Consider the following 10,000-nt stretch of genomic DNA (forward strand, 5'->3'; position numbering starts at 1 on the left):
CACTGTCAAGAGTTGTGCAGAACAGAGCTCAACTTCAGCGTATCGCCAACATGCACTCCCACTCTCCAATGAGCAGCAGGCCGTGACAGTGAAGACGAGGCGCTGCAGACAGGTGAGGAGCACGGAAGTCGCCAGCACAAGTCTCGCGTTTTGAGCGGATCAGAAGGGACACTCCCTGAGCTTTTTGTGTGGGCACCGTGGCGCTGACAGCAGGTGAAGACACGAGTGTCATGGTAAACCATCATCAACTGGGTCTCCACGCTCCATCAACGTGCATTTTCCTGTTGGATCCGAGTCGATTTCAAACACGTACTCCACAGAAATGAAGCCGTTTCTGCCAGAAAACAATCTAAAGCGATGTTGTACCAGTGCCAGGACTGTGGGGGCGCTGTCATGCTCTAGCAACGATACGTATGCAGCATAACATAACACACAACAAAGTCATCAACAGGTCCTCCGACGTCTGAGAGCGTGGACTTGTGGCTCTGGTGTCGCCAGCTTTGTGCAATTCCACAAGCTCTTGTCTGAACAGGATTAGAGAAAATATGTTATGAATCAAGACGCGGAGCAGGACCCAAGTGCAGCGTTGGAAGAGTCACAGGAGGCAGGAGCGAGTCAATACAATTATTTAAAATATATAACACAAAATATATAACAAAAGTCGTCACCGAACAGGGAGAAGAAAAACAGAAAACAAATCCAGAGCGTCACCAAAACCGGGAAGAGTCCACAACGGAATGAGTCCTCACGCAAAGTGTCACCGAACCGGGAGAAAGAATGCAAGAAGAGTCTGTACCAGGAGAGCAAACACACAGTGAGCCATAAAACACAAAGTCAACTATGGAGGACGTCAACACGAACGCTGGAGTCAGAGACGACAGAAGGAAAACCATGAAGCCACGCGGCGCAGGGAGAACACAGGGAGTCCAACTAGAATCATCTCGAGCGACACGGGGTCCACGCAACTCACCCGCACTTCCCTGACTTGGAAACAGCCTCATCTCCTGACTCCCACTGCTACGTTTCATCTGGTTGTGAGAAGGAGGTTAGTGAGCGACAGGAACCAGCCGGCCGAGTGTCCAGTCAGTGCATTATATAGACACCTCCATCCATTGTCTCCTCCTTGGCTCGTTGTTTTCATCTGCAGGGAAACGTTCTTGTCAGTCGCTCTTCAGGCCCACTGAGCAACACGCACCACGCCACCAACCTCACACTGTCGAATGGAGGGCAACACGTGTTCTTCTGCCGCTCACCTCCAAGAATCCAGCTCTGACGCTTCAGCTGGCCAGGAAGCTCTGGAGCGGGAGAGAGAGTCACAAGCAGCTGGAGCCTGACTGATATGGAGCATTTCACACCACAAAGTGCTTCAGTGACTGACGGATGCATGGCTTTTTTCTCCTTTCACCTTCACAGGCCTGGTGCGGACAAAGACTCATTTTGTCGACAAGCTGTGGTTTGCTCTCACAGCTTTATTTTCAACACATGAAGCTCTCAACGTTGGTGCGTGTAGTGAGAGAACAAGTCTCCTCACCAAGTGCCCGGTCCAACGCCGTGCCAGCCAATGGCCAGTAGATGGCAGCATCGGACAACCTCGAGCCGCTGAAGCGTCCAGCGCTCGCGCACTCGTGTGGACGACATCTGTCTGCTGCGCAAAAACAAGCCGCCACGAGTCCGCGCAGGTGAGCAACGAAACACAGCCGTAAGAACACGCCGGGACACGGAGGCAGACATCTGTAGGTGTGTGTGCGTGAATCAACCGCGCGTTGATTTGACTTGTTGTTCACCTTCATGACAATACACAGCGGTCAAGAGACCTGCAGGTTCAGCGCCACTGTTCCTGCATGAACTGGCAGCGAGAAACACACCCACTTGCGAGGCCCATTTGCCGGGCCGCACCAGGTCCAGCTTCAGTGAGAGGACCAAGACTTCAGGCTGAGAGGCCGGGGAGGTCCAAACGAGCCTGTGACTCGGCCCTGGTCTGCGGCTCCGTGACCTCTGTTCTGGGAGCACGTGACCATGAAAGTGTGGGAGCGAATGAAGAATGGATCAAAGCCAACTCATTCATCATCATAACAAACAGGGCAAAAATGATCACGACGTTCGTCCTCTTGTGGAATGTCACAGAGAAGAAACGACGGACCTAAACGGATCGAACCACGTGCGTTATATTGGCGGGTGGTGGGCCGCCCTCGGCGCGCGCGAGCCCGTCCAGGACAAGAATGAGGTTCGTTATTTCCGATGGTTGTGAACGTCCACCCGCCCAGGGCAGCGTTTGTGAAGTAAGCCAACACTGTTGCATGTGTTTCTGATATGACAAACTCCGCATCACATCAAGGCCAGGCGCCTTTCATGTTGGTTGAACGGGTTTGACTTGTTTGTGGCGACTGATTCGGCTGAATAGAAACGCCAGTTCCGACCGTCCTCTGCTGCTGGTGAAGTGCGGGGAGACTCGTGTCTGCAACTCCCAGCGTGTGTTGCGTCTCTTGTGTAAGTTATTCAAATCCTCTTCGAGTTTCTCGGATCTGTAACGGCGCCCTTCTCCAATGAACTTGAAAGTCAGCGGCTCCAAAGATGTGCCGCCAGAGACCAGTGGGTGGCGCTACACACAACACAATCGCAGCTCAGAGTCCGCTCCTCGTTGGCGAGCGCGCGCGTTCTCTACTAGGAGCCTTCGAGACCGCTATTTCCGAGGCTTGGTCAAGTGTCAGGTCAGAGAAAAACAGGGGGAAGTCAGGTGAGGCGTGGGCCACTCGAGAAGCACGTGATTCATGTTCTCACCACATCATCACGACACACTCGACAACACACACCACTCTATTTTCAAGTGACGACGGAGCAGACGCCTCTATAAATGTTGAAATAAAGACGCGCATTTATGGTAATAAGTCGGTAAATATCTGTGTGTGTTTTGATTCTGTTCATCTGTCGGTGTTGTGCCGCCGACAAGTCAGCGTTCGGATCAAATGGTTCGTGTCACACAACTTCAAATCTAAAACCTCCGCGCTTGTTCCAGCGCACACGTCTTACACGTCTGTTGTATCAAACACCATATGTTTGTCTCTTTGCCGCGCGCTCACGCACACGCTATTTATTTCTCATGAAACCGAAAATATATGCCACAAATCCCATCTGCATATTGTCGTGTTTTAAGATGCGGATTCGACATCAAGCCGCTCCTAACGCTGGGTCGGAGACTATATATATATATATATATATATATATATATATATATATATATATATATATATATATATATATATATATATATATATATATATATACACACTCACACACACACACACACACACACACATACATATACACGTGTGCATGTGTGTGTACCATGATCACTGACTGGAGCCGTCCATCTCCTGTAGCAATGTCGCGTGTCAGGACATGGACGATGTGATGAGCGAACACACACAGGTTCCCCATGTCTCCGGCTTCTGGTGTGAGATCTGGGAGCACGTTTGGATCTTCACTGTGTGTATTTGCACACGCGTGTGCTTGCCTTCTTTTTCACAAGCCACTGTCAGCGTCTCCGACTGTTAAGCTCAGAGTGGTCTGATCCGCTCAGTTCTCCTCAGGTGGTATGCAGCTGATATTATTCTCCTCCAAGCAGGAGGCTGTGGGCCTGTCTCCACTGGGAGAGACGGTGGGAGCCCCGGGACGAAGGCAGCCAAGTCACCTGGACATCAGTGTCGGAGCACCCTTTATCTGAATGGGCCTCAGAGTGCGCTGCTCTACCTGAGGTGTGTTTCCCTCAGGAGTGTTCCTGACCCTCGACCTCTGATATGAATCACCTTTTCACAAGTCCGGGTTGTTAGTCGAGCTGAAGGTGAAGCCATCACGCACAGAAACGTCCTAAAGTTTCACATGCTGCGTGCAACTTTTGTTTGGGCCAGTTGGTCTCCAGAGCTGTGGCCTCTGGAGCAGGTGGACCCCCTGGGGGACAGGTGTCAGCCTCGTGTGTGTGTGTGCGTGTGTGCGCGAGCGAGCGCCAGTGAGTAATGGAGCCATCAGCTGGCCTCCATGATCCATCATGTGTGTCCCGGGACTCACAGCACTTTGGCTGGCGCACACACACACACGCACACACTCACTCAAGTTTGTATTTCTACCCTTGTTTGGAGTTTTGGAGGTCCCTAAACCTCCATAACACATGGCTCACCTTAACCAGGAGCAGGAGCTGAAACCTGAGAAGAATGGCCCGGTTATTTTGAGGTCTCCATCCTCAACGTCTGGCTTTACCTTGTGGGGTCCGGCCAAAGGGAAGAAGAAGTTACGGGGCAGGACCTCAGGCCGATTGCTGGGTGTGGAGTCGACGAAGCAGGCGAGCACAGTGCTGCCCAACACACTCGACGCACACGTCTCCGCGCCCCTCGCTCGACAGCGCCCCTCGCTCGACAGCGCCCCTCGCTCGACAGCGCCCCTCGCTCGACAGCGCCCCTCGCTCGACAGCGTCCATCGCACGACAGCGCCCCTCGCTCGACAGCGCCCCTCGCTCGACAGCGCCCCTCGCTCGACAGCGCCCCTCGCTCGACAGCGTCCATCGCTCGACAGCGTCCCTCGCTCGACAGCGGCCCTCGCTCGACAGCGCCCCTCGCTCGACAGCGCCCCTCGCTCGACAGCGTCCATCGCTCGACAGCGTCCCTCGCTCGACAGCGGCCCTCGCTCTACAGCACCCCTCGCTCGACAGCGTCCATCGCTCGACAGCGTCCATCGCTCGACAGCGTCCCTCGCTCGACAGCGTCCATCGCTCGACAGCGCCCCTCGCTCGACAGCGCCCCTCGCTCGACAGCGCCCCTCGCTCGACAGCGCCCCTCGCTCGACAGCGCCCCTCGCTCGACAGCGTCCATTGCTCGACAGCGTCCATCGCTCGACAGCGCCCCTCGCTCGACAGCGCCCCTCGCTCGACAGCGTCCATCGCTCGACAGCGTCCCTCGCTCGACAGCGGCCCTCGCTCTACAGCGCCCCTCGCTCGACAGCGCCCCTCGCTCGACAGCGTCCATCGCTCGACAGCGTCCATCGCTCGACAGCGCCCCTCGCTCGACAGCGCCCCTCGCTCGACAGCGTCCATCGCTCGACAGCGCCCCTCGCTCGACAGCGCCCCTCGCTCGACAGCGTCCATCGCTCGACAGCGCCCCTCGCTCGACAGCGCCCCTCGCTCGACAGCGTCCATCGCTCGACAGCGTCCATCGCTCGACAGCAGCCCTCGCTCGACAGCGCCCCTCGCTCGACAGCGCCCCTCGCTCGACAGCGTCCATCGCTCGACAGCGTCCATCGCTCGACAGCGTCCCTCGCTCGACAGCGGCCCTCGCTCGACAGCGCCCCTCGCTCGACAGCGCCCCTCGCTCGACAGCGTCCATCGCTCGACAGCGTCCCTCGCTCGACAGCGGCCCTCGCTCTACAGCACCCCTCGCTCGACAGCGTCCATCGCTCGACAGCGTCCATCGCTCGACAGCGTCCCTCGCTCGACAGCGTCCATCGCTCGACAGCGCCCCTCGCTCGACAGCGCCCCTCGCTCGACAGCGCCCCTCGCTCGACAGCGCCCCTCGCTCGACAGCGTCCATCGCTCGACAGCGTCCCTCGCTCGACAGCGGCCCTCGCTCTACAGCGCCCCTCGCTCGACAGCGCCCCTCGCTCGACAGCGTCCATCGCTCGACAGCGTCCATCGCTCGACAGCGCCCCTCGCTCGACAGCGCCCCTCGCTCGACAGCGTCCATCGCTCGACAGCGCCCCTCGCTCGACAGCGCCCCTCGCTCGACAGCGTCCATCGCTCGACAGCGCCCCTCGCTCGACAGCGCCCCTCGCTCGACAGCGTCCATCGCTCGACAGCGTCCATCGCTCGACAGCGCCCCTCGCTCGACAGCGCCCCTCGCTCGACAGCGCCCCTCGCTCGACAGCGTCCATCGCTCGACAGCGTCCCTCGCTCGACAGCGGCCCTCGCTCTACAGCGCCCCTCGCTCGACAGCGTCCATCGCTCGACAGCGTCCCTCGCTCTACAGCGTCCATCGCTCGACAGCGTCCCTCGCTCTACAGCGGCCCTCGCTCTACAGCGGCCCTCGCTCGACAGCGGCCCTCGCTCGACAGCGCCCCTCGCTCGACAGCGCCCCTCGCTCGACAGCGCCCCTCGCTCGACAGCGCCCCTCGCTCTACAGCGCCCCTCGCTCGACAGCGCCCCTCGCTCGACAGCGTCCATCGCTCGACAGCGTCCATCGCTCGACAGCGCCCCTCGCTCGACAGCGCCCCTCGCTCGACAGCGCCCCTCGCTCGACAGCGTCCATTGCTCGACAGCGGCCCTCGCTCGACAGCGGCCCTCGCTCTACAGCGCCCCTCGCTCGACAGCGCCCCTCGCTCGACAGCGTCCATCGCTCGACAGCGTCCATCGCTCGACAGCGCCCCTCGCTCGACAGCGCCCCTCGCTCGACAGCGCCCCTCGCTCGACAGCGTCCATCGCTCGACAGCGGCCCTCGCTCGACAGCGGCCCTCGCTCTACAGCGCCCCTCGCTCTACAGCACCCCTCGCTCGACAGCGCCCCTCGCTCGACAGCGTCCATCGCTCGACAGCGCCCCTCGCTCGACAGCGTCCATCGCTCGACAGCGGCCCTCGCTCTACAGCGCCCCTCGCTCTACAGCACCCCTCGCTCGACAGCGGCCCTCGCTCTACAGCGCCCCTCGCTCGACAGCGTCCATCGCTCGACAGCGTCCCTCGCTCTACAGCGTCCATCGCTCGACAGCGTCCCTCGCTCTACAGCGGCCCTCGCTCTACAGCGGCCCTCGCTCGACAGCGCCCCTCGCTCGACAGCGCCCCTCGCTCGACAGCGCCCCTGCAGTCCTGGCATGAGAACTACATTGGCCCGAGTGATTCCAGCGGCTCCGGCGGAGTCGGCTGGGTTGTGACGGAGCGGTGCTTTGACAGGGGCGAGTGTGCACTCGTGCGTGTCCTGATGCTGAATAAGAGCCTGATGTGTGAGGGCCTCGAACAGAAACTTCCCACTGCTGCGGGCGCAAGAACGGCTTTGTAATCAACTCGACAATAAAAGTTTATTAGCCAACATTAAAATGTGAAACAGCCACACAAGGAGGAGAACGTTCCTCCCCACCTTTCTGTGTCTTAATTAGCTGCCCACTCATTAATAGCGTGTAGCAGATATGTGTGTGTGTGTGTGTTGTCGTGGGGCCCTTGTGCCAGACCCCTGGAGGTTCAGCCTCAATCTGAGGATGAAGATGACGGGGCTCCAGTCTGGTCCAGGGTCCTGCTTCAGGGGAGCGGCTGGGGGAAGGGCGAGGGCCAGGAGAGGTCCTCACAAGGAAGAGCTCCAAACCCTGTGTGTGTGTGTGTGTGGTATATGGCGTTGCCATGTTGGAGCGGAGGGCAGCAGCACGCGGTTCTTCTGATCATGAGAATGTCTGAGGACACATGACTGTGACATCATCACAGGACGGATGTTGTGGGACAAGAACATGGCCTTGTTTGTTTTGAACTTGTCTGTAAACTCCTGAACTTTCAGGATTCCATTGGTCGGTCGGGGTTGTGTTTGTGAGAGGTGCAACCACACACTGTTTCTCTCCTAGTGAGGACCCTGTGGGGACCCATCGCCCTTCCCCCAGCCTCTCCCCTGAGAACACCTGGCTCACCAGGACCAGGACTCTGGACCGGACTGGACCTCAGTCACCTGGAAGTCTCCACCCTCAGTTGAGTCTTGACCTTGTGGGGACCGGCAACAGGGCCCCACAAAGACATCAGGTCCCCACAAGGAGGTGCTTTGCCCAAAATTGGACCTCACTAGGACAGATATGCTTACACACACACACGTCTCCCTCTGGACCATCTTAATTAGACTCCACCCGTCCCGAACAGCCCCTGTGGCAGGAGAGACAAAGGGAAGCTCATTTGATCGGACGTGTGTGTGTGTCTTCAGCAGATGCTTGTTCCTCTGCGCTCTGCGTGCGTGCGTGCGTGCGTGTGTGTGTATCATTAAAGTGTCATTGAGAAGTGGCAGCACTTAATTTTAGCTTCTCTCTGTCTGGGGGACAGGGAGCCGGAGACAGGATGAGGAGGGAGACGTGAGCGGGACGCGGCAGAAGGTCGGGCCACGTCAGGCGGGAAACAACGTGGCCATGCTCCATGTTGAGGAGACGTGTTCCATGGATCCAGCCTGCTCAGAAGGGTCCCGTGAAGTCCAAGTCCCTTGGATCATGACGGCAGTCTGGTTGAGTGCGTGACGACCCAGACGGCAGACGACTTCTGCTTCCTGAAGTGAGAGTCCGATCTTGTTTTGGTTGGCAGGAGCTGCCAGCGACCTTCTCAAGCGCTTCAGTGGAACATGGAACATGTCACGTCCAGACGCAGAAACACCTGAAATGTCCACAGGTGGATCAGATGAAGTGGTTCGGTGGTTCGGATTCCGGTCTTTGACACCTCAGGTCTTCTCTGAGACCTCTCCCTCTGTGGCATGAAGACGCCTCCGTGCCCAGGCCAAAATCCTCATCGCGTTGGGTGAAAGTCAAAAATGGAGTGACTTTGATGAGGGGAAATAAAAATATACGGCGCATGAAAAAACAACATGACGTCAAAAGCTCAAGTAAAGTTGGGGAAATAAAGACGGCGCGAGGGCGACTGGAGGTGAGAGGACCTGGAGATGGAAGGAGCGAGCTTGAGCAGAAGGAGGGGGAGACGCTCTTCATTTATTGCTCCAGTGAAGAAGAACGTGGACGGACGGTTCTGATGGTTCTGATGCTGGAAACAATATGAAGGCAGAGAACAGGAAGGTGAGGACACGCGCACACACACACACACGCCACTGCTGGTGGCGCTGTGTGTCCTTGCTCTCTGCTTTGTTAGTCAGGGCAGCGGCTCAACCTGATGTGTCAGCACTTTCTATTGCTGGTGATTAATTTCGGGAGATGGACGGATCCTCACTGACAACGATCCTCAGTGGACACACAGCAGGAGGGCGGTGGGAGGGGCCTGGCGTTTGCGTGAGGACTGAGAACTTCCTGTGAGATTTCCAGGACAAAGCCCGGCTCCAGAGTGGGAGCTCTTGCGGAGCGAGGGCGTGTGGGCCCTGCACACGGAGCAGCGGCTCGCCCCAGCTCTGCTGGAGACGGAGCTGACGCAGGGATGTTCCGCTCACGTGTGCGCACCAGACAAGTTGGTCCGTTCCAGGACGAGCTGTCTTGCACTCACCTGAGGCTCACCTTCCTGGTTCTACACCACTTCACTGCAGCTGAGCTTTGTACACTTGTGTGACTCACACAGTGCTGTCATGCCTGTTTCAGGTTGAAAACGTGTCTCCAGTGAGACGTGTCGCCTCTGGATTGAAACATTCTGGGGGAAAAATGAGTTGAAGCAAGTGAAAAGTGTTGCCGTCCCAGCATGCGCTGAGCTTCCTCCTGGGCAAATGTGAGGGTGAATCCTTCGTGTGCTCATGCCTGCTGTCTTGTGCTGTCTGGACCAGTGAGGCCTGACGCGCTGCTCACAAGAGAAGATACGGGTTCGTTTCATCCAGCTCCTGCTGCATCGGCGCTTTGGTCTGTGATGATGCAGGCAACAATTTAGCCCCCAAAATATTACTGTCAGAACCTGTGCTGGCGCCTTGCTAGCGCACGTCCACTGCTGTGTTTATTCATGACTTCATGAGTCTTCTTCTGTTCCAAATGAATGAGTGACAACCGCGATATGAATGAAGCGGGCAGCGGCGCGCGGGGACGACGTGGTGGCGATGGTCCTGCGGATGGTCCGGCTCCTGGTGCGCCGCTGCCGTCTCCACGCCTGCTGTTGGTCGCTCCAGTGCGCGTGTCAGGTGGCGGCCCGCAGCGGAGGACACGCGGAGGCTTCCTGGAGGCGCGCGTGCGCCCGTGCACGTGCACGCTCCCACCTTCCAATCCATCACAGCCGCTCCGGATCGGCCCGGTTCCGCCGAATGGTTTAATTGTTCATGCTAATTGCTATTTATTGGCTGCGATGCAAACGAGGGGCCGGCCAAAGTGAAATT

The 10,000-nt window shown here is 57.9% G+C and overlaps 1 protein-coding gene and 1 long non-coding RNA gene across 4 annotated transcripts in view; one reads left to right on the forward strand and one right to left on the reverse strand.

The window, feature by feature from the left end:
- Positions 1–2,034, reverse strand: part of greb1 (growth regulating estrogen receptor binding 1) — a 25,118-nt gene extending 23,084 nt beyond the window's left edge. The window contains exons 1-4 of one of the 3 annotated variants that reach the window (XM_053865716.1): positions 1,866–2,034; positions 1,208–1,295; positions 1,104–1,141; positions 971–1,028 (exon numbers count right to left, since the gene is read on the reverse strand). The gene's annotated coding sequence lies outside the window, so the exon portion shown is untranslated. Of the gene's footprint in view, positions 1–970; positions 1,029–1,103; positions 1,296–1,531 lie in introns of all 3 variants that reach the window. The other 2 variants (XM_053865714.1, XM_053865713.1) reach the window with 2 other exon arrangements.
- LOC128759070 (uncharacterized) overlaps positions 1,864–10,000 on the forward strand; it is a 10,700-nt gene continuing 2,563 nt past the window's right edge. The window contains exons 1-3 of the long non-coding RNA XR_008414563.1: positions 1,864–2,224; positions 3,623–3,752; positions 8,041–10,000. The exon at positions 8,041–10,000 is cut by the window's right edge and continues 2,563 nt beyond it. This is a non-coding gene — a long non-coding RNA (uncharacterized LOC128759070). The remainder of the gene's footprint in view (positions 2,225–3,622; positions 3,753–8,040) is intronic.

Source organism: Synchiropus splendidus, chromosome 5 (genome assembly GCF_027744825.2).
Source record: "Synchiropus splendidus isolate RoL2022-P1 chromosome 5, RoL_Sspl_1.0, whole genome shotgun sequence".
Lineage (NCBI taxonomy): Eukaryota > Metazoa > Chordata > Actinopteri > Syngnathiformes > Callionymidae > Synchiropus > Synchiropus splendidus.